The sequence below is a fragment of the Misgurnus anguillicaudatus genome, chromosome 21 (genome assembly GCF_027580225.2).
Source record: "Misgurnus anguillicaudatus chromosome 21, ASM2758022v2, whole genome shotgun sequence".
NCBI classification, from domain to species: domain Eukaryota; kingdom Metazoa; phylum Chordata; class Actinopteri; order Cypriniformes; family Cobitidae; genus Misgurnus; species Misgurnus anguillicaudatus.
This window is the reverse complement of record NC_073357.2, coordinates 16,284,873-16,308,152: the sequence shown is the minus strand read 5'-3', so window position 1 is coordinate 16,308,152 and position 23,280 is coordinate 16,284,873. Positions and strand designations below refer to the sequence as shown.

Genomic DNA, 23,280 nt, shown 5'->3' with positions numbered 1-23,280 from the left:
TACTGTAGTTCATCTCTTAAAAGTAAATTTTTACGTCAGTGAACATGTTAGTGTTATCAAAATAGCAAATCCGCGTGTCATTGTTCTTGAACAAGAGGGTCAAAATGTTTAGTCAAATGTTGTCAATATACCAAGTGTACCTACACAATTAGAAGTGTCAGTATTTTCTGATGTAAACTGTGATGAATTCACCTTTTTACCATTTTTAATGACGAAATTGTATATTGGACAATTGTATAATAATCTGCATGATTGTATTAAAGCATTTGCAATTTGTCCAAAACAATGAGAAATTGCTTTTATGTTGTGCACAACTGACTTGATGATATAGAGGTTGAACAAAATGTTTTGAATGCTCCAAAGAGACTTAGAAAAACTGTAATAAGTAAAAAAAATGTGTTATATACAGTCATGTGATGAAGACAAATGCAATTTGGCATCTCCAATTCATCTAACCTGTTGGTGGAGACCGGTATACCCGGAGTAAACCCACACTGACACCGGAAGAACATGCAAACCCCACACAGAAAGGCCACCTGACTTAGCCGGAGCTCGAACCGGGAACCTTTTTGCTGTCCTGTTTGATTCTCATTATAAAGGTAAGTGTGCAGTTTTATAGTTTATCAGTATTTTATACATGTTAATAAACATCACTGCAAACACACAAAAAAGACTTAGTAAGACTTAGTTTATTGGTTAGTTAAGTGGTCACATTTGACAGTTTAGGCTAAAAAAAGTCCAATGAAGTTTAACACCCAGCTCTTAAAGAAGAAACTAGGGATGCATAACGATTAATCATGATTAATCTATAGCAGAATAAAAGTTTTTGTTTAAATCATATATATGTGTGAACTGTGTATTATTATATATATATACACATGTATGTATAATTTTAAGAAAAAATATATTTATATATGAAATATTTATATATAATATAGATTATACATACAGTACCAGTAAATATACAAATGTATATACACATGTAAACAGTTCTTAAATATATACATGCATGTGTATGCATTTATCTATACAAAGTTATTATACACAGTACACACATATATGATCTAAACAAAAACTTTTATTCTGCTATAGATTAATCGCGATTAATCGTTATGCATCCCTAATAGAAAATCATTAAATATATAAATTACTTCAAAAAACAACAACATGTTATCCTCATTTTAACCTATTTGGACTAATTTTGAATGTCCATCAGTCTGGTTTTGTTTTGCGGATCTGGCAACCCTGTTTATAATCACATAATTTTATAATCCACTGATTGAAGACTTGTTTATCATGTTTAAACCTTGGCCGAAAAGTGCAAATACAAAAAAAATTAATCAGAAAGTAGTTCCCAAACAAAGAGGCTTTTAAAATAACTCTGTTGTTGTTTTCTAGTTTTCTTTTTTCAAACGTGTGCCGTCGAACTGTTGTATAAAAGCAATATCGCTCTCGGAGTTGTGTGATATAGCTCTATATCATCATGACTGTGATTAGGCCAGAGGCACGAGGCCGTATATCACACTCCTACTCGAGCGATATTGCTTAATTATTGTATAGAGTTCAAGCAGATCACAGAGGAGAAAATGTTGGTGTGGCTCGAGTGATGTTTACTGCATGTGGATCAGACAGAAACTGCTTTATAGCAGACAAAAGTGTTCACAGTCAGAGGTAAAATTTATTGTTTTTTTTACTTAAGTCACTATTTCAAAGATTTAATGTAATTCGTCTGTTTCATTTAGATTAGAGAGCGTCTGGCGTGATCTCTGGATAGGGGTCACTAGCTTGTTCTAACATATTTTACACACACTAGAGGAACAGGACATGCTGGATCTGAACAGCGCTCTTCACTTATTTTAACCAAATGAACTGTGAATTATGATGATGTAAACAATAAACCTTATGCTTTATGTTAGGAGATGACCATTCCTGATATCAAAAGAGAGGACAGTGAATCTATCAAAGATAAACACAGCGATAAATTAGCCACACTTTAAAGGGCCTATAAGTCCTGAGCATATGAAGCAGTTAAGACAACTTATTACACGGCTCTCTGGAATGCTTGATTCTGATTGGTCAGTTGAGACATTTGCAGGTTCGTTCTTTTCAAATAATAACCGCTCCAAAATAATAACGCATAGCCGGACTACTTGCATGTTTTTAATCCCTCCGCGCCAACAAAGATTACTGTTTGGCGCCATCTTCTGACAAACACTGGACAACCACAATTAAAAATGGAAAGAGCTGACTGAACTTAAATAGAACAAAATAGAGCATGACAGCTACGAAGCCAACACACAAAAAAATACAGAATGGGCATTAAAACTTCTCAAAGACTGGCTAAAAGAGAAAAAAATGGAGACAGACAAGTATGAAGCAGAGGATCTTAATAAGGTATTACGATCATTTTATGCATCTGTGCAAAGTTTCGCGGAAGGATAAAAATGTTAATTTAAAACAAATATGCCAATAAAATGTTTCAAAAACTAGACTTATGTTCATATCAAGAAAATACATCTTAATTAAATCATTTTTTTAATATTTGTACTGAAAACAAAACAAAAATAAACCTTACTGAAAAATCCAGCGAAGACCAGCATAAGCTGGTAGCTGGTTTTAACGGGTTTAAGGTGGCAGTAGCTGGTTTAAGCTGGTCCTCCCAGTCTGGCAAGGCTGGTCAAGCTGGTGGGTCAGCCGGTTTTCAAGCCTGGCCAGCTAAGTCCAGCTAGACCAGTTTAAAAAGTGATCAAAGCACAGCTAGACCAGCTTGCTACACCAGCAAAACCAGCCCACCTGCTTATGCTGGTCTTGGCTGTATTTTTTAGTAGGGTAAGAAAGTAATTTTTGCAGTGTAATGGCTAGGTATAACAAATTAAAACATTTAACTGACCAGTCAAACATTAAATAGTCTCAAATCAAACAAATTTCTCTCATTATATTGTAGTCCAACATATAAACTATACAATTGCTACAAAACTCATAGTGTAAGAGAAAATAAATATCCTGTAGTGAAACATTTTCTTTATAAAGGCTCTCCACACCTTGTGACTTTATTTACTTTGCTGTTTTATAAGATGGGTAACAGCGCCACTTACTGCATATGTTACTGGCGGGGAAGCGTTGCCTCTTTTTGACCAGATAACTAGTCTTTGGCTGGTAAAGAGTTGATGGTTGTAACATCTTGACCAAAGCATTTCTGTTGTCAAGGTCACCCTGGCACAACGCTTTGATATTGTGACATCATAAAGGTCACGCTCAAGTCATCGCGTGTGGAACAGCACGAGTCGTTCATGCGTCCCATTTGAAGTTGGCACCTCCTGACAGCTGCTGGATTTCTCCTCCAAAAGGTATTTGTCTTTTATTTAAGTTTTATGATGTTTGCTTATAGCGGTCGTTTTAAATGCAGTATTGCTTACAGAAGTAACGAAATAGGGCAAAGCAATCATATAAATCAAGTTTTTATTGAGGTGTATCTCCAGCAAAAGAAGAAATTAAGTGATTTTAACTGCAGTCCGTGCGTTTTCACCAACACTGTAGTGAATTATTTAAATTCTTCTATTTAAAATTAATATTAAGTTTAATTTCATAGTCAATTAGCTTTTCGCTAAGTAATTACAGCATGTAATGCAGAATGGTTGACCTTTTGTTATAGTCTGTTACTGTAAGCATGTTTTCCAAAGCGTTTTTAGTCTTTTGTAAACTGAAATTATAAGTTGCTGTTAAGTGAATATTAAAATTTTGATTTACAGAAAATGTCATGGTACTCAGGTCATAAGTAGGCTAATACGGTAAGTGAAGGTCATGATAATTTGTTAGTAATTATTAGGGTCTTACAACGTAATTACTGAATTAGTTATGATCTGGTACACTGTGCTGAAGTGAAACTCATGGTCATTTATTTTGTTAGCAATTATATTTCAAATGCTGCTCATCCCTGTGCATACCCGCCATTAAATGACGCTGCATTGGTTCAATTCATGGTCAAAATGAACATGGACTGACTAATAAAGCTAGCATTTTCCCAAATGAATATAAGTAATAAAACAGTGATTTGATATAGGGTGTATTCTGTAAAATTATGAATCTGTAAAATTATTTTTAAAATTATGAATCTTTAGTGTGGAAAACATAGAGGGGTGGTGTACCAGACAAAGATTAGCTTAAGCCAGGACTAGGCCTTAGTTTAATTAGGAAATATAACTAACGGAAAACATCACTTGTGTGCATTTTGAGTCAAAACAAAGAGCACTGATGTATTTTAAGATACAAGATACAAGTTGTTTTCAGTTTGAACTCTCTTACAATTATTTTAGTCTAGGACTAGTCTAATCCCTGTCCGGGAAACCGCCCCAGAAGAGTTTAAAATTTTCAGACAATCTCATTAAAGTAGATGAAATGTGATAATTTGTGGCCCGTTTATGCTTAATAACTATTAAGTGACTGTTGATATCAACCTATTTTCATGAATTATCTATAATAAATAGCACGCTGTTAAAAAGTCATGCAATATACCAAGTTCAAATTTGCGTGCATATGATATGCCAGTCCTTCCCGTTCACTTAATACCGCACATCTTTTTGTGTCATTTCATGTATTGGTTTCTTTTTCCAATTTTGTTTACTATTGTCACTTGGGATTGCAGTTAGAACAACTTTCTGTTAAATATCAGACATCCTAACTCCAATTCTAACCCAAATTTTAAGGTTTGTAACAACATAAGAGTGAGTAAATGATAACAGATTTTCATTTTTGGGTGAACTGTCCCTTTAAAATTACAGTTTTAGTGCATAATTGTTATGCATTTGATGAAGCTATTTTTGACAAAATAAGAGTTTTCAAAATAATGAGAATAATTCCTTGCAGAAATGTAAACAAGGCAGGAGCCAGAGATTTTATAGGGGTGGCTGCGTAAAAATCCTTATACAAGCACAAAAATCCTTATACAAGCAAAAAAAGGCACTTAGCTAAACCTAAAATATGTTTCAAAATAGAATATACAATCTATAATGTACCTAGATGTACCTAATGTACCTAGGTAATTAAAAATGGTCGTTTATTATAAATGACTTTTTATAGGGTTATGAAAACATTTCAATTCTGGCTTTAGGGCAAGTTTGGACAAATTTCCTAAAACTATTTTAAAAGGACACTGACTATGGGCCCAATGGGAAACGACTTGCTAATGACGCACAACCATGATGTTTGGTCTTCTTTTCAAATCCTGTAGTGAAAACTATTCATAAGCTCTGTCCCAAATGACATACTACACACTATACACTTAAACTACACACTATGTACTCACACATCAAGTGTATACATTTTAGAAGAGTAGTATCGTCCCAAATGAAACACTTGATGGTTTTGTAATAATCAGAAGTGTAAGCGTTTTCTAGATGAGGGCAATGACGTCAAATTCATACTGTAGTATAAACTACAAGTCAAGTCAATGTAGATCAATTTGTACACTGTTCTTATAATATCGTTATTTATTTTGTTCAACATGACTTTAGTAAGTGTCAGACTGTTTCCACATGTAAACATCACTCTTACTGCATCTGGCAGCCCCGCCATACGGCCAAAATATATATATATATATATATATATTTTAACATATACAAAAAATTTCCGAAAAATATATTTGCTGAAATATATTTTGGAATATATATATACAAAAATATATTTTTCACCATTATATATATATTTTTGTATATTTTGAAATGTAATTTAAAAATAAATTTATTTTTAAAGCATTTATATTCACATCACATGGGAGAAAAGTTTTGAAAATGTTAAAATTAATTATATTTTAACTGCAAAAGTTTACTTATAATTTTATATAAAACATTTATATTTTGGGCAGGAATCTTTTTTTTTGCTGTATAGGTTGTAAAATTGGCCCTGAAATACATTTTGAAAAATATGTAAATATATGAAGGTTTAAACTAAATATTTTTCAATTAAAATCAATATTAAATTAAGCTTTGCTTTTTGCAAAATGTATTTAGCATGTATTTAAAACATATTTTTAGCCAGAGAAATTTATTTTTTTGCCGTATGGGAAGCCACGACTGTTGATTGTATTAATTTTCAGCATTGCACTCTTGGAGTGCATCATCCAGATACTTAAAGTACACTTTATTTTTGAGTATTTTTAGTGTGATGACTACTTACACTGTTATACTAGATAATAGGCTAGAATAGTGCATAAGTGTGCGATTTGGGACACACCTTTCAAGTCCTGTTGGATAATCAAAATATTGTGTTATAAAGTTTCAGGAAAAATGTTTAAAACCATTTAAAAAATAGACTTTATCCTATTGACAATGAAACCAGTAATATAGTAAATTATGTTGTATTTTTATATTGTATATTAGGGCTGGGGAAAAAATTGATTTTCCGATTAATCGTTTTTTAAAACGTGATCTAATAAAAATCGATTCTCAAAGAGCAGAATCATTTTTTTTTCTTTCATATTTATTTCCACAAACATTCATGGGTGTCGGAACCATTATACATGGGTGTGACAAGACCCACCCACTTTTTAAGACCAATGATAATGGACCCACCCACTTTTTCTCTAATTTAGCGCATTTGTCTGTTCACTTATCAAAGCGCTGTTAGTCAAAATCCATTCGACTAGAGCAGGGATCCCTAACCTTTGCTTTTTTTTACACCGCGGACCCGTTAGCTTCTAAACATAATTCACGGGGGTGAGTGGTCGCTGAGTTGCTGTTCAAACAAAGTGCTGAAAAACCTCCTTTTACTTCTGTTTAAAACTTTGTACATTTGGCAATGTCAAACAACCGAACCATGCATTAGGAAAATTAATAACTGCTTTATTTATAGTATATTTTCTATAGACGTGTAAAACCAGATTATAGCGGATTATTTTACTTTCATTGTTTCACGAGTTTACCTGCCCATTTAGTCTTAATAATTAACGGTAAACGAATTTAGCTTGCTGTTCTTAAAGGCAGCTCGAACCTTAGGTCGGACTCGAGCCCCAAGTTCAAGACACAGAAGAAAAAATGAGGAGATGATGAGGAGAGATGCCAGAAGAATTGCGTCTGTCGCGGAGGCACAGAGCCTCCCGTTGTGCTTTTAATGATAATTACCACAGCACTAAATGTGGTTCCTTTTAAACGTAAAAAGTGTAGGCTACTCGTTAAAATATTATTACTGCTGTAAAATAGTTTATTTTGATTATGGTGCCACGATCGCTGAATAATTTTCAAGTTTTTTTTACAGAAGCCTGCAATACTTTTCAATTGCGATATCACAGAGTTGAACGTCTTCACGTATTCTTATTATTTGCGAGGTTCATTTGCGGATAATTCATAAAGTCATACCTCTATTTAATCGATTGTGTTTTAGAAGTAGGCTACACATGCTCAAACTCTTATGACAGCATTGTTTCCCGACGGATACCATTAAATAAATTTATCTCATTACCAGAATCTCACATTTATATTTCTCTAAGAGAGAGAGAAAGAGAGATTGGGTATAACAGATAAAAAAGGTATATAAAAGTTGTATCAGTTTACCTTCATTCGTTTTTCTTACCTTTTATTTCCTCAAAATAAAAAATAAACATTGTAGCCTACTGTCAGCAGAGTAGAGAAAAAAAATGACACAGAGAAAGATAAATGAAACATGACATCTGTCATTATTTGCAAAATATTTAAAGGGCTATTACCAGAATTTCGACCTTAATAGGCTACTGTTTTTTATTTAATAAACGCAAATTTTCAGGATAAATAAAAGGAAACATGAAAATGTCGTCTATTGTGTATAATGTATTTTCCGGGGGGTGGGGGGGGGTGTTACGTGGGGACCCACCCACTTTTCATTTGCTTCCGACGCCCATGCAAACATTGAACGTAAGATTAACTTTAATCTGATTACTAGTCTTCTTCAACGTTAGTGTTGTGGCTTTTAATTTTTTTATTAATTATTACCCACTTGTAAACTGCTGTTCACTGTTCTTTTTTATTAATATAGTATTTGTATTAAATCTATATTCATTGAGTTGAATCGAGAATCGAGTATAAAAACCTACCCGAGAACCAGAATCGAAAATTGAATCGAGAATCGGAATCGAATCGATAGCTTGTGAATCGAAATCGAATCGATCTGGAACATCTGAATCGATACCCAGCCCTATTGTATATTGATGTTGAGTGTTTCTGCATTAAGTTCTAGATGAGAGCTGAGTTGTCGTGGCGACCGTGACGCATCATCAGTCAACAAAGAGCAGCACCAAACTCTCAACTCTCTCAACTCTTCTCTTTTATTGTAAAAGGTTAGTAAAAATTAATAAATTTCAAAGAAAAAACATTGTAATTCACACGCTTTAATGTCAAAGTAAAGTTTTTATTGAATATTTGGTAACACTTTAACATTAACATTAATAAATCCATTAACTAACATGAACACACAATCAACAATATAGTTTTTCAGCATGTATTAATTCTTGTTAATGTTAGTTAATGTCAATACAGTTATTCATGTTAGTTCATGGTGCTTTAATTACAGTTTTTCTCAGTTGCTTTGGAGCTTAAAATGTATGTGTGCATTTCTCAGAACAATCTGTACTGCACAACATTATGGATGTCCTGCAAAAGGCTGTAACTTGTTCAAAATCTTTAGCTCATCTCTTAAAAGTAAATTTTTACGTCAGTGAACATGTTAGTGCCATCAAAATAGCAAATCCGCGTGTCATTGTTCATTAACAAGACAGTCAAAATGTTTAGTCAAATGTTGTCATTATACTAAGTGTACCTACACAATTATCAGTGTCAGTATTTTCTGATATAAACTGTGATGAATTCACCTTTTTACCATTTTTATGGCGAAATTGTATTAAAGCATTTGCAATTTGTACAAAACATTGAGAAATTGCTTCTATGTTGTGCACAACTGACTTGATGATGTAAAGGTTGAACAAAATGTTTTGAAAATTAATTTCTAATGTGAGAAATGCTCCAAAGAGACTGAGAAAAACTGTAATAAGTAAAATGTGTTATATACAGTCATGTGATGAAGACAAATGCAATTTGGTATCTCCAATTCATCTAACCTGCATGTTTTTACCTGTAGGAGGAGACCGGTATACCCGGAGTAAACCCACGCTGACACCGGAAGAACATGCAAACCCCACACAGAAAGGCCACCTGACTTAGCCGGAGCTCGAACCGGGAACCTTTTTGCTGTCCTGTTTGATTCTCATTATAAAGATAAGTGTGCAGTTTTATAGTTTTATCAGTATTTTATACATGTTAATAAACATCACTGCAAACACACAAAGAAGACTTAGTAAGACTAAAGTTTATTGGTTAGTTAAGTAGTCACATTTGACAGTTTAGGCGAAAATAAGTCCAATAAACAACACTCAGCTCTTAAAGTAGAGTTACGACAGCAGGAGTTCAAAATGCTTGAGCGCCTCGTGATTCATGTTGACTTCAGATTAGGGATGTCCCGATCAGGTTTTTTTGCCTCCGAGTCATTTGATTTTGAGTATCTGCCGATACCGAGTCCCGATCCGATACTTCTATTATACATAAAAAAAGAATAAATAAGAGCGAAAAAACAGAACCAGGATGTTCCTTATGTCATGCCGCACGCATTGCTGTTTCTGTGTGGAGTCAAAAGAGTCTAACTCTGTGCCAGCGCATAACTACAGATGTGTTAAAAAATAATGAGAATATATATATAGTATATGTACAGGGGTTAAATTGGGATTTGTTTTGTGGGGATGTTCTGTTGGGAGGGAGGGTTCGAGGGGTAAAATTTTTAATCCTGATGACAGCAAAGCCACTGGTGTGTTTTAATGACATTTTGGACCTCTGTCAGTTTTAAAGCTGTGCCACATGTTGACCCAAACTTTAAAACCTGAACTTTAAATTATGCAAATCTATGAGTCTGACACCCTATATGCATTTGTTGCACATGTCATTATGCAAAATTGATCAAACTTTGAAGGAAGTTATAAGAATCAACCTCCTTGACTAATTCTAGGCATAAGATAGGCTACCCAAAAAGACTCAATTAACAAGAAAAACAACATACTGATTCAGCAATATATCTTATAAATTAGCCATAGAGATTCCCTAAGCTGGTCAGCAGTTAGTTATAAAATACCTATAGTTAGGTCGTGATTAATCTGTATAATCAAAATACATTATTTTATTAAACTATACAATCAGTTGTATCCAGTTATCTAGTTAACATATTGTAATCAGATGAGTGACATGACTAGACATACTTTAATACTTTGTTTCTAGACTTCTATTAAGTTTTCTCGACATGGGCACCATTCTTACCTCTCTCTCTATCTCTCATCTCTACAGTATCCTGCGCGAATGCGCGTTCTTGAGGTTCTGAGTGAGACGCGGAGCTGCGTCTGAGCACATGGTGACAAAAACAATCAACGCGTCGTTTAAATGAGCGGTAAAAACCCGGTTTTGTCGTGGGTTCCCTGCACGCATCAGTGTGAAGCCTATGGATGAATTTGAAAGCACGTCAGTGGGCTTGTTGGGCTTCGTGCGGCGCCGCGGCGGTCGACAGCCGGGTGGCGTCAAACTACCGCGAGAGTGATCCACGAAATCATACGGAGGAGTTTGCTTTTGGATCGCTCTCGCGGGGCTTGGGCGTCATCCGGCTGCCGGTTGTTGCGGCGCTGCATGAAGTTGAACAAGCCCATTCTCTTCTCATCAGTTCACACGCACCAGCGCAGCGCGTACACTGCCGTGGAGCAGAGCGAGACCTTAATGGATTTTAAACCCTGCATATGTATCCGAGTCCTGATCGGGAGGTAACGTCCGATTCCGATCCGAAACCACGTGATCGGGGCCGATTTCCGATCACGTGATCGGATCGGGACATCCCTACTTCAGATACTTCCAGAAAGTTGATAGCAGGCCATTCAAAAACACTGAATTAGAGGCAACAAACTTTCATTTTTGGATCAAAAAAATGCATCGATGTACATTATTTATGATACAGGGTTGGCAAAAAATATACTAATAATTTAATATTTTACAACATACTTGTACGTTTTATAAAACATTTATATTTTGGCCCGGAATTTTTTTGCTGTATAGGTTGTAAAATTGCCCCTGAAATACATTTTATATATAAAGGTTTAAACTAAATATTTCTTCAAATGAAAAGAATGTTAAATTAAGCTTTGCTTTTTACAAAATGTATTTAGCATGTATTTAAAACATATTTTTGGCCAGAGAAATGTATTTTTTTGCCATATATATTGATGTTGAGTGTTTCTGCATTAAGTTCTAGATGAGAGCTGAGTTGCCGTGACAACCGTGACGCATCATCAGTCAACAAAGAGCAGCATCAAACTCTGAACTCTCTCAACTCTTCTCTTGTATTGTAAAAGGTTAGTAAAAAATTATTACATTTCAAAGATAAAACATTGTAATTCACACGCTTCAATGTCAAAGTAAAGTTTTTATCGAATATTTGGTAACACTTTAACATTAACATTAATAAATCCATTAACTAACATGAACAAACAATCAACAATATAGTTTTTCAGCATGTGTTCTTGTTAATGTTAGTTAATGTCAATACAGTTATTCATGTTAGTTCATGGTGCATTTATTACAGTTTTTTTCAGTTGCTTTGGAGCTTAAAATGAATGCGTGCGTTTCTCAGAACAATCTGTACTGCACAACATTATGGATGTTCTACAAAAGCCTGTAACTTGTTCAAAATCCTTCATCTCTCAAAAGTAAATGTTAGTGCCATCAAAATAGCAAATCCGCATGTCATTGTTAATGAACAAGAGAGTCAAAATGTTTAGTCAAATGTTGTCAATATAGCAAGTGTACCTACACAATTATAAGTGTCAGTATTTTCTGATGCAAACTGTGATGAATTCACCTTTTTACCATTTTAATAGTAGGTATGATGACAAAATTTTCAAAAACCCCAAAACTCTAAATTTATCACATGACTAGACAGAGCAGACATTCCCATTTGCAAAGAAACAAGGATTGTAAAAATCTGTTGAGTATTGAGAAAGTTGTGATATTTTTAATATTAGAAATCAGGGGAAAAAGTTATATATGGATGTCTATGGAATGTGTGTGACCGAAATGCTGCTTATTCACAAGTTTTTGCTTGTAACTTTCTCATTTTATCAGATATTTGCATGAAATTTTAACAGAAGGTAGAATTTTGTTAGTACTTTCAAAATAAATTATAAAAATTTACTGTTTTAGTTGGAATGGGCATCAAACTTTAGTTGGAATGTGCATCAGACCCATGGTAACCATGGTTTTTAGAACGATTCCTGCAGTGGACGTTCTGACAGAGCGTTCACTGTAGTCTATTAATAGATACGTGACTACCAAATTTCCGCGGTTTATTTAAATACCTTCTCCACCATAGACTCAGACTACAATGTTTCAGGACCAAGATAAAAGATATTTATTTGGGTCCATCTACTTTTCATTAGAGACCAGAGCTTAGTGGAAGCACACCGCCCGGTTGAAACTGACACAAATGTTTAAACAGTTGCTGTGAATTAAAAACACCTCCGAGTTGAAAGTTAAAAATATCAAACGCGTCCGGTGGTCGGACTTGACCTATTTATTGTCGTATTTAGTAAAAACATACTACAACCTTGCGGCGAAAAGTGGATATTGCATGACACACATTTAAAAGTACTGCGTGGGCTGAAACAGATTCTTCGACCCAGAAATTCGACGCGCGTGCCCGCGATGTCAGCATTGCTATTAATAGCGATATTGTATATTGGACAATTGTATAATAATCTGCATGATTGTATTAAAGCATTTGCAATTTGTCCAAAACAATGAGAAATTGCTTTTATGTTGTGCACAACTGACTTGATGATGTAGAGGTTGAACAAAATGTTTTGAAAATTAATTTCTAATCTTATAAATGCTCCAAAGAGACTGAGAAAAACGGTAATAAGTAAAAAATGTGTTATATACAGTCATGTGAAGACAAATGCAATTTGGCATCTCCAATTCATCTAACCTGCATGTTTTTACCTGTAGGAGGAGACCGGTATACCCGGAGTTAACCCACGCTGACACCGGAAGAACATGCAAACCCCACACAGAAAGGCCATCTGACCTTTTTTGCTGCCCTGTTTGACTCTCATTATAAAGGTAAGTGTGCAGTTTTGCAAACACACAAAGAAGACTTAGTAAGACTGAAGTTTATTGGTTAGTTAAGTTGTCACATTTGACAGTTTAGGCTAAAAAAAGTCCAATGAAGTTCAGGAGAGAGTTATGACAGCAGGAGTTCAAAATGCTTGAGCGCCTCGTGATTCATGTTGACTTCAGATACTTCCAGAAAGTTGATAGCAGGCCATTCAAAAACACTGAATTAGAGGCAACAAACTTTAATTTTTGGATCCAAAAATGCATCGATGTACATTATTTATATAACACACCGATATGTGTATGTACACAGCAAAACCCCCATTCATTCTTAAATTAACACTCTACAGATAAGGCTAAGCTAAAGCCAGGACTAGGCCTTAGTTAAATTAAGTTGTTAAAACATCTTTTATAAACATGCCTTAGAAAAAGATGCTACTGGTGTTTATCTTGAGACAAATCAATGGCACTGGCATATTTTAAAATCTGTATGTGCACGTTATTTTCAGTTGAGATAACTCAAACAAATGTCTTAATCTAGGACTATCCTTAAAAGGTACCCCGACTATGAAGACTTGTATGCTTTAATACTTTATATTTGCCTTCAACTACTAAAATTAATTGATAGAAACACATAAATTACTTCAAAAAACCCAACATGTACTACTCATTTTAACCTATTTGGACTAATTTGGAATGTTCATCATGCTGGTTTTGTTTCGCGGATCTGGCAACCCTGTTTATAATCACATAATTTTATAATCCACTGATTGAAGACTTCTTTATCATGTTTAAACCTTGGCCGAAAAGTGCAAATAAAAAAATAATCAAAGTAATCAATACAACAAATTAAAAACACAAATGCAAATGTCTGGTTAAAGATGCAGTTTGTATTATTTGCGCTGCTAGATGGCGCCAGATCAAACAATAACAATGATGTTGTTTACTGATGCTCTGAAGCAGCGTGGAATTATGGGATTTGTAGTCTTTAACTCAACCGCTGCTGGCCATCAATCAGACGAGAACGAGACATCACGTTGATGGATAAGGTTATCAAGTCTTATAAATGTTGCGTTTGATGACATTGTTTATTTCATTATGTAAGTTCATATGTGATGTTCAAAACGAAATTTTCAGTCATAGATATTACAGTATTAGTCCAAATTCGATGGTTAACACAGCACAGAATTAAGTTTTTCAATGATTTTTTTACATAATGTATTGACAGTACAAATCTTATTGTGAAGTGTCTTAAAATTAGGGATGCACCGAAATTTCTGTCGCCGAAAATTTCGGCCGAAAATGGCATTATCGGTTTCGGGCCGAAATAAAAAATCCAGCCGAAAATGTAAACCGAAAATGAATGTCAACCGCGCCCCTCCCATCTGTGCGCTAGCGCTTGGGTTTCACTCACGGTGATCAGCCGTCTCCCACCCCTCCCCTTCGTGCTCAATAGTGCTGCAACGACGCGTCGACGTCATCGATTACGTCGACTACGCGACGCGTCACGCTGTTTACATTAATCTCGCGTAATGGCGGCTTCTGCTCCTGGCAGTGTTATCCATACATTTATTTGTTTGTGTGCGCCACCAGGGACGTCATAAGGCCTATTTTAGGGGGGCTGAAGCTACCCCAAAATGTTCCTAAGCCCCCCTAAATGATTATAAGAACAACAGTAAAATTTGATTTATCAAAAACCGTATCCTCATTAATATTTAGACTCAACAAATGTAATATATCCAGCCACAAAAAAACATCTGACAAGTCGGACAGAATGTGCTAGATGTCGAACGTCAAGTGACCAAACCGGAAAACGGCGATCGCTTCCGGTTGACTGTATTAGTGATGGGTCGTTCGCGAACGAGCGGCTCTAAGAGCTGATTCTTTGTAGCGAACGAGCAGAGCCGAATCTTCAGACGCATGCAGGGGAGCCGGCTCTTCTAAGGGAGCCAAACCAGAAGAGCCGAATCTATGAAAAGAGCCGGTGTCATGAGCAATCCTGTCCCCCCGAGCAATTCGGTCTCCCCTAGGACCCCGATTGGTATCTAGCACTATATGCCTGCTCAAAAATGTGTCATTGCAATATCTCGTCTGCATACGCGGCTAGCAAGCTAATTATGTTGTACAAAATAGAAACATTACATTTAAAAAAAATAAAGTTAACTAAAAAAACAATATAATAAACTAATATTTATGTTGCAGACACGTCAGTACTTTTGTGTCATTTTTTGTAAATTATTAACATACCTTACGGAATATATATTTTTAATAGTAAAAGTGTAGTAATCATGGCTTATAATTATAATTTAAATGTGTGATTCAACTATGTAGTAATCATGTTTTGTATAAGTAATTAATAAGTAATTGTATAAGTAGACAGTCAAAAGTGGAAATGGTACAGTATAATCATCTAAATAATAAAATGACTCAAGCAATGTGTATATCTCCCACCTATAGCCTCATTTATATACTACTATATGAAACATATCATTTAAAAGACATCAATTGTAATTTTAACAACGTTCTAACTACATAAATCATAACGCGCTTTTGTAGGAATTGTAATGAGGCGCTAAGAAAACTACCCATGAGGAGTTTTTTCAGCCAATGGAGTCGCGCGGGGTCCTAGGGGAGACCGAATTGCCCGGGGGGACCGAATTGCTCACGACACCGGACTGCCATCACTAAAATGTAGAGCCAGCGCTTGAGCCGAAAGAGCCGAATCAATGGAAAGAGCCGGACTGCCCATCACTAATACACACGCTAGTACGCACGCTAATGGTAAAATAAAGATTGGTAAGTGTCGTGATACGGAGGAGTGAAATTGTAAGTTGTTTTTAATTACCTGCTGGCTGCTTACCTTTAGCTACGTTTTCTTGAGGTAAAGGAATGGGAATATTTTGGTTTGCTGCGTCATGAAAAACTTTAGTCTTGCACAAGCAAAATACAAGAAATTGTTAACTTAGCAATCTAATCACAACTCTTTATTCTTTGCCAACAATATAGGCCTAATAATCTTTAAAATAAAATATCTCTAAAATAAAATATCTCTAAAAGAGGCATATTCAACAGTATCAATCCCCATAGAATGTTGTTTTCACTGAAAACTAAATGTCATTATAGGGTCCCTGTTAATGCAATACTGTTGTATCCTTCAATTCATTGAGCAGATGAGATGGATATTAGAAAATATTTTAGGAGAGAGAAAGAGAAGCAGCTGCAGGAGATTGGCAGGCCAGTTGATTCTGAGGGAGCCGGTGTGATTGAGGTCAGTAATGGTCTATAGGTCTAAGGATAGTTTTTCTTTTCTTTTCTTGAATTTCTTATAACAATAAGCATTTGTTGGCAGGTCTAGGCACTATGCATAGCATACACTACTTTTTTTTTTCATTATATTTAATATGCTAGCTATATTCTAACTAGGCCTGAGACTATTTTAATCATATAATGTGATAAATTAAATATTAAATACGTAGATGTTACCTAAAAGTAGGCTAAAGATGAGTAAATGCCCACACTCTCCACAGATACACATGTGAAACAAAAATGAAAGCAGTCATACAGTACATATTATACAGTAATCATTACTCCAAATCTTTTATTCCTTCCGCCATCAGGTTATTGTATTTATACAGTAGCCACTTTAAAAAGGATCCATATCAGTAGCTTACCTGGTAAAATACTGCCTTTTTGTTGTTGATTTATATTATACATTGTATTCATTTGGCAGAATAAATCATCTTTAATTGAGAAGTGCTCAAACCTGTGTGTTGTCAAATATCACTATGACTTTAAAACTCTAGTTCTTGGGTTAAACTGTATGCAAGTCAAACAAAATTGCACTCTGATTGAACCTATCCACCATAGCATTCTGTGTGTGGACAACTTAATATAGAAATTAGATATAGTATGCTATTACTTTATCATACAGTTACAAAAGCATACAGATAGCATTTAAGTCATTGCTTATAGAATAACTAATCAGGAGCAAAGTCTGGCCTAAATTCCCCCATGCAGCTTTGATGTGTCTAAAAGCTAACATTACAGTAACTTTTATTTAACAGAGTAGAAATGGAAGAGGAGGATATGTCTGTCATGTTTTACTTGTTAACATCTTGGTTTCTTGACTGGTTGTTAACATAATTGTAGCTCAGATGTGAGTGCAAAAATGTTGCAAACACAAGTTACAAATACTCTGTGGGCTGAGCCCCCCCTGTCTTCCAATCCTAGTGACGTCCCTGTGCGCCACAAAATCAACAATGGTCGCAACATTTACATTTTTATTTTCATTTAAAACGGCTTCATTTATTGTTGTGAGCGCTCGGTGGTGCCTCTCTTGTGCTCTCTCTCTCTCTCTCTCTCTCTCTCTCTCTTTCTCTCTCTTTCTCTCTCTCTCTGTGCGTGAAGCCCCTAGACAGCGCCTCTCATACATGACACTGAGTGAAAGAATTAAAAGTTGGATGTGTTTTCCATGCGGATTCCTCTGTGTACTTGCATTTTCACGTAAACATCAGATGTTACTGACAGAGAGACAACTGATTCGAGTTTATCATGAAAGGTTAGCGGTGTTTTCCCACACACACTGATTCTCTATGTGCTTGTGCTCGAGCTCTCTCTCTCCTATGCCCGCGCATGCCTTCTGTAGTAACTCTGTGTAATGGCAATTTTGCAATTTGCGCCGAATTGTCTACGATGTCTCGTTTATAAATCAAGATTTTAGTAACTTAGTAGTTAAAGTAACAGCTGGTTGGATTAAACACAAGGTTATTGGGTCATGTTTAGTCACTATTTTAATAGTCTTTGGGGTGGTTTCCTGGACAGAGATTAGCTTAAGCCAGAACCAGACCTTAGTTTAATTAGGAAATATAATTAGTTTAAACAAACATGCCTTACAAAAAACATTACTTGTGTGCATTTTGAGGACAAACTAAAGGCACTGATGTATTTAAAGATATGTCAGTGAAAGATGTTTTCAGTTTGGACAGCTCTTATATTTATTTTAGTCTAGGACTAGTCTAATCCCTGTCTGGGAAAACGCCACTATACGTCTGACAACAGAACAGATAATATGTGAAAATAGCATTCAGTTGTGTTAAAATGCTAATTTCAAACCTTATTAATGTACAACTTTGTTCTTTTTTATAAATGTTTGCAATTTCTTTATTGTTTATTAGATTTTTCCCACCTTTTTGCTGATCCAAAAAATAATCTGATCTGTGCCTCAAAAACTGTAATGTGATCCGAACTGTGAGGTTTTTTTATTCGTCACACACCCCTAGTAAAGTTAGTACACAGTGATAGCCATAAATGCAATTGTACTAATAATTGGCATAATAATTTATTTCGGTGTTTCGGTTTCGGTTTTTCGGCCTTTGTTTCCTTTTTTCGGTTTTCGGTTTCGGACAAGAATTTTCATTTCGGTGCATCCCTACTCAAAATGACCATTTATATTGCTGTACAATACCTTTGATGTGCATACCGTCTGCGGGAAGACGCGCTGATTACAATCTACACACTAATGTTGTGATCAATATAATAGCATACGTTTTTTGAAGGGTTACGAATCAAAACAACTCACCAATCGCGTAAAACACAAGCAGGATCATAATCTCGGTCTAGTTAAATGTTGTCGGGAAGCTCTCTCCGTCCAGATAATGCAACAACAAATTGATCCTCTCTCGTTTTGTTCCAAACTCTTCTTGGGTCGTTTGGTTGGCCCGTACGCTAACAGGAGCTGACACAACCAGCAGCAGACGGTAAAGAGTTATCCATAAGTTCATAAGCAAGCGCGTAGCTCGACAGGCGCTATCGCATAGTTCCGCATTTGTCCACGACACTGGCTGCGTCCGAAACTCAAGGCAGTGAGGACTTGTTGCCTCGTTGCCTCATGAGGAAATGACTTCGGACTCGGAGGCCTGAAGGCAGCTCAGAGAAAGGCTTTCCGACGCACTTCAAAGGCAGCGTGTTTGAAATATGAACAGAGAGCGCCTTTGTGATAACTAATCACATATTTGAAAACTACAATACAAATTTCTCGCTAGAAATGCAATTAAAATGTGTAAAAAGTGAAAATATACGTTTATTTACACTAAATTTGTGCTCCAGTCGCTTCCTTGGCTGCCATTTTTATTTTTTCGAACTCGACCACTGTTGTCATGTGGTTTTTACGTCAGTAAAGGCGGTGACAAAGGGTCACATGGATAATAACGTAATTGACAGGAGACTGCACTGCCCCGTAACAATGTTTTGAATGGAAATTTTCTCACGATTTACAAGTAGTTGAAAACATTACAGATATTGATAGTAATCAGCTGGACAAAATATATAACACTGGCCTAGTGGTTTTTGGACATTTTACTGCAAATATCTTACAAATTGCACCTTTAACACGACCTCTGCCTGCAACGTCCATTGACACGAGGTAAATTATTTTCTGTGGTGCAGAATGATGGCTAAATTTGAACCTACAGTAAGGGCTATACAGGCCATGTTTACATTAGAAAGCATCTGTGTTTTAAAAAGGCATTTTAAAATGATAATGATCCTCGTCTATACTGGCATTTCAAAAAATATCTTCGTCCACACTATACACGACCATAAACACATGAAACATGACCATTAACACACACTGGGCATGAGCATAAAAGTGTAAAATAACTTATTACTCTAATAATAGCTTACTGTACCTTTAGCGCATATTGGCAAAGATTTATATCTGGATTATTTTGCAGGTAACGATACCAGACAATATTTTAAAACCTTCAAAAATGTGTTTGTGAAAGTCTTATATTTTTTTGAAAACTATAATAACCCTGGTTACAAATACAAATGTTGTAGGGGGGTGCTAGAACAATATTAGTTTTTAATTTAGTTTTGTAATGTTATTTTATTTCAGTTTAGTTTTAGTTCTTGCATAAATAGTTTTGATTTCGTTTCTATTTTTCAAAAATCATTACTTTTAGTTTTTATTTAGTTTTAGTATAGTTTTAGTCTTTAGCATAATATCATTGTTGTGTACATACACCTTGCCAAATCAGGTAATGTTGAAAATAAGATAAGATTTTTTTTTAAATAAGTTTTTTTATTTAGTCCTGTCAATCAAAGCGCAGGACAAATACCACACCAACCAACACTCTAAATCCTGTTAGGTTATTTAAGCTGGGTATATATAATATAAATATATAAATATACAGTTTTGGTTATAAATAATCATATGCTGGGTTATTGTTAACCCAAACATGAGTTAAAACAACCCAGCATTGCATTGAAATAACCCAGCATATGATTATTTATAACCTAGTGTGTGTTTTGTCCAATATTTTCCCAGCATTGGGTTAAAAATAACCCAGATAATTTAGATTGAATCAGCACATCTTACTTGTACAAACTTATGTCTGTGCACAACAACTGAAAATCAATGCAAAGTTTAATGTTCTGTCTATGAGTGTCCATTTCTGTACCAGAAGACATCGTTGTACTAACAATTATTTGTTGACTTAATATTAATATATAATATTATTTGTTGATTATCCGCAAAAGCATATAAAATTTCAGATAAGTTCAGCGGACATTCTTTATCATAGCAACCAAAAAGCGTCAGCTAACACTGCCAAGCAAGCGGTCGCGATTAGCGTTTTCAGCCATGTTTAACATTTAAATGCTTCCGTGTACAGTACATTGATATATAACCAGTACAGTTATTGTAATGATTTGCCAGCAGAAGACAGGTTGTATTAATAAACTAGCCGTCGTACACATTACGTGACGCTGCTGCGCAGGTCAGGAGTTCTAATAGACATTCGTCTGCCACCTATTGGTCATTAATGATTAAGCAACATCTGCTGAACATTTGCTTATGATCCGGTAATATGAGTGACTCTGTGTTCAACTGATGATCCAATAACATTTAAAAAACGAAAACGCAAGTTTTGTTTTCCAAAATTTTAGTTAGTTTTAGTTAGTTTTGCAGGTCCACATTTTAGTTATAGTTTAGTTTTAGTTTTATTTAGAAACCTTCGTTTTTATTTTATTTCAGTTAACTAAAATGTTTTTTCACAGTTTTCGTAATAGTTTTCGTTTACTATAATAACTCTGTTTGTAACACATCAATAAGTTGCACAGGGTTTCTTTTAATGTTCTTATTTATTTATATTCACAAAACGTATCAACAAAACATTAATTAAAATTAAGAGACTAATTATATGAAATGAAATTCGCAAGCTAAACTTAAATTAAACTCGAAAATTATGTCTGACCCTCTCTATTTCTCCCATCATGCTGACCTTCAATCAATTACAACGCGTTTAAAATTACAGTCTGTCTTTCGTAATAGGCTAATTGAATTGAAACAAAACATAAACAGCATTACAACAACATTTAAAACCAACAATATTCAAACATAAATATAAAACAGACATTCTGTATTGTCCCGCTGAACTGACTTGAGTCTTTACAGTCGGGGTGCTGTGGTAGTTCGCTCTTTCTGCACCTTTGGCAGCAATATGCAGTGTGGCCTCTGCCATCGGGCACTTCAATCGCTAACTGTGCCAACTGACATAAAGGCCCTAGTGGCTGTGCCAGTTGGTGGGTGACACTTTTGAGTGCGTCTCGGCTGTGTTAGAGCCGTGACTGTTGAACAGTCGAGGTGGGGAGGGCAGACGGCCCAGCGCTCTTGGCTGCGTGCTCAGGTAAGCGCCTTGTCTCTGGGTTCCACCTGGGTAGCCTTAAATAGTCAACAAGTGTAGTGAAAGAGATACACCTTTCTCCCCTTCGTAGCCACTAGAGGCACCAGATGTAAGGTAGCATTCACTATCCTTCAAAGGTTGGGCCTAGCCCAGCCACTCTTGCTAAGCCACTTAATTTTCTATCTATCTGTCTGTCTGTTTTTGTCTGTCTGTCTGTCTCTAGCACGACTATCATGCACATTAAAGGGTTTTTCCCCTCCTAGGAGTTTTCCCCCTGGACTAGCCAGGAGGGTTTTTCTCCTAGGGGTTTTTTCATCCCCTGGAGAGTCTGCCATCTTTGGCTTAACTTACTACTTTACTGTGTACGTTACATTATTACTACACTCACTTTTCTATGCTTTTCCTACATCTATTAATGTAAAGCTGCTTTGAAACAATTAACAATTGTTACAATAAAATTGAATTGAAAATTTAACTGAATTAAAGCAATGCACAAAAAAAGATGCTAGAGGCTCGGCCGCGGTTGTCCAGTTTGGCGCCGACTAGGGCTGGGCGGTATGACGGTATATTTTGTTACCGCGGAATAAAATGTCAGACGTAACAGATTTTTTTCTATTCCGTCTATTCTGCGGAATGCAAATAAGTGGGCGTGGCTAACTCTGCCCTCCCGCACGTTAGACTTAGTTTGTTTCTTTTCTGGTTTGCAGGTGGAGCTATGGGGGTTGTACCAAGGTGGCTAATTGATGGCCTAATTGGAGGCTGGATAAAATCAGTGCTCTCCAGTGCACTCGCGAGCAGACTCTCAGCAGCAGGCATGAAAATCCCTCACGTGAATCATGTAGATTCGATGAGAAATTTTTTTTTTTTGGGGGGGGATGCGCGCGTTGTTAGTAGACGCGCCCTTCGCTGTCATCCAACATGTATCCCACACATTAGATTTGAGTTCATGCTGCGTTGCAAAACCCGACAAGCAGGCAGGTGACATCAAAGTATCACGAGAGTGAATCGAGAAGCCATAAGGAAGTCTGCTTTCGAACGGCTCTCGTGCTACTGTGATGTCATCCGCATATCTGTGTTCTTCGTCATACAAGCTTGTTGAAGATGCGTAGAGCGACTGCCTTCGGGACGTAAAGTCAACACAAAACGCTGTAAAACTATCATTGTGGAATTGTAAGGCATCAACCAATTAAAACAACATATCTAAACAGACTGACACTGCAAAGTGACCTAAAATATTTTTGTTGGAATGGATTGGAACGAATTATGGACGTACTCCTCGCTTGTAAATCACATGGTCTACGGCTGTAAGTACTTACATGTAAATATGGTGAAACTGCAAAATATTGCATTAAATGCTGTAATAAGAACATACTATTATTAATACTGCTAATAAGAAAGTTTACAGTAACATTTAAGCGATTTTAGACTATTTGAGGGAC

The 23,280-nt window shown here is 35.7% G+C and overlaps 2 long non-coding RNA genes across 2 annotated transcripts; both read left to right on the top strand.

Annotated features, from left to right (window-relative positions):
- The first annotated feature begins 462 nt into the window (after positions 1 to 462).
- Positions 463 to 8,303, top strand: LOC141353248 (uncharacterized). The gene is made up of 3 exons (XR_012360258.1): positions 463 to 599; positions 3,208 to 3,347; positions 8,197 to 8,303. It is a non-coding gene; the product is annotated as an uncharacterized lncRNA (long non-coding RNA).
- A 770-nt stretch (positions 8,304 to 9,073) lies between these two features.
- Positions 9,074 to 20,802, top strand: LOC141353247 (uncharacterized). Its single transcript, XR_012360257.1, has 3 exons — positions 9,074 to 11,398; positions 13,050 to 13,163; positions 16,328 to 20,802. It is a non-coding gene; the product is annotated as an uncharacterized lncRNA (long non-coding RNA).
- The last annotated feature ends 2,478 nt before the right edge of the window (positions 20,803 to 23,280 follow it).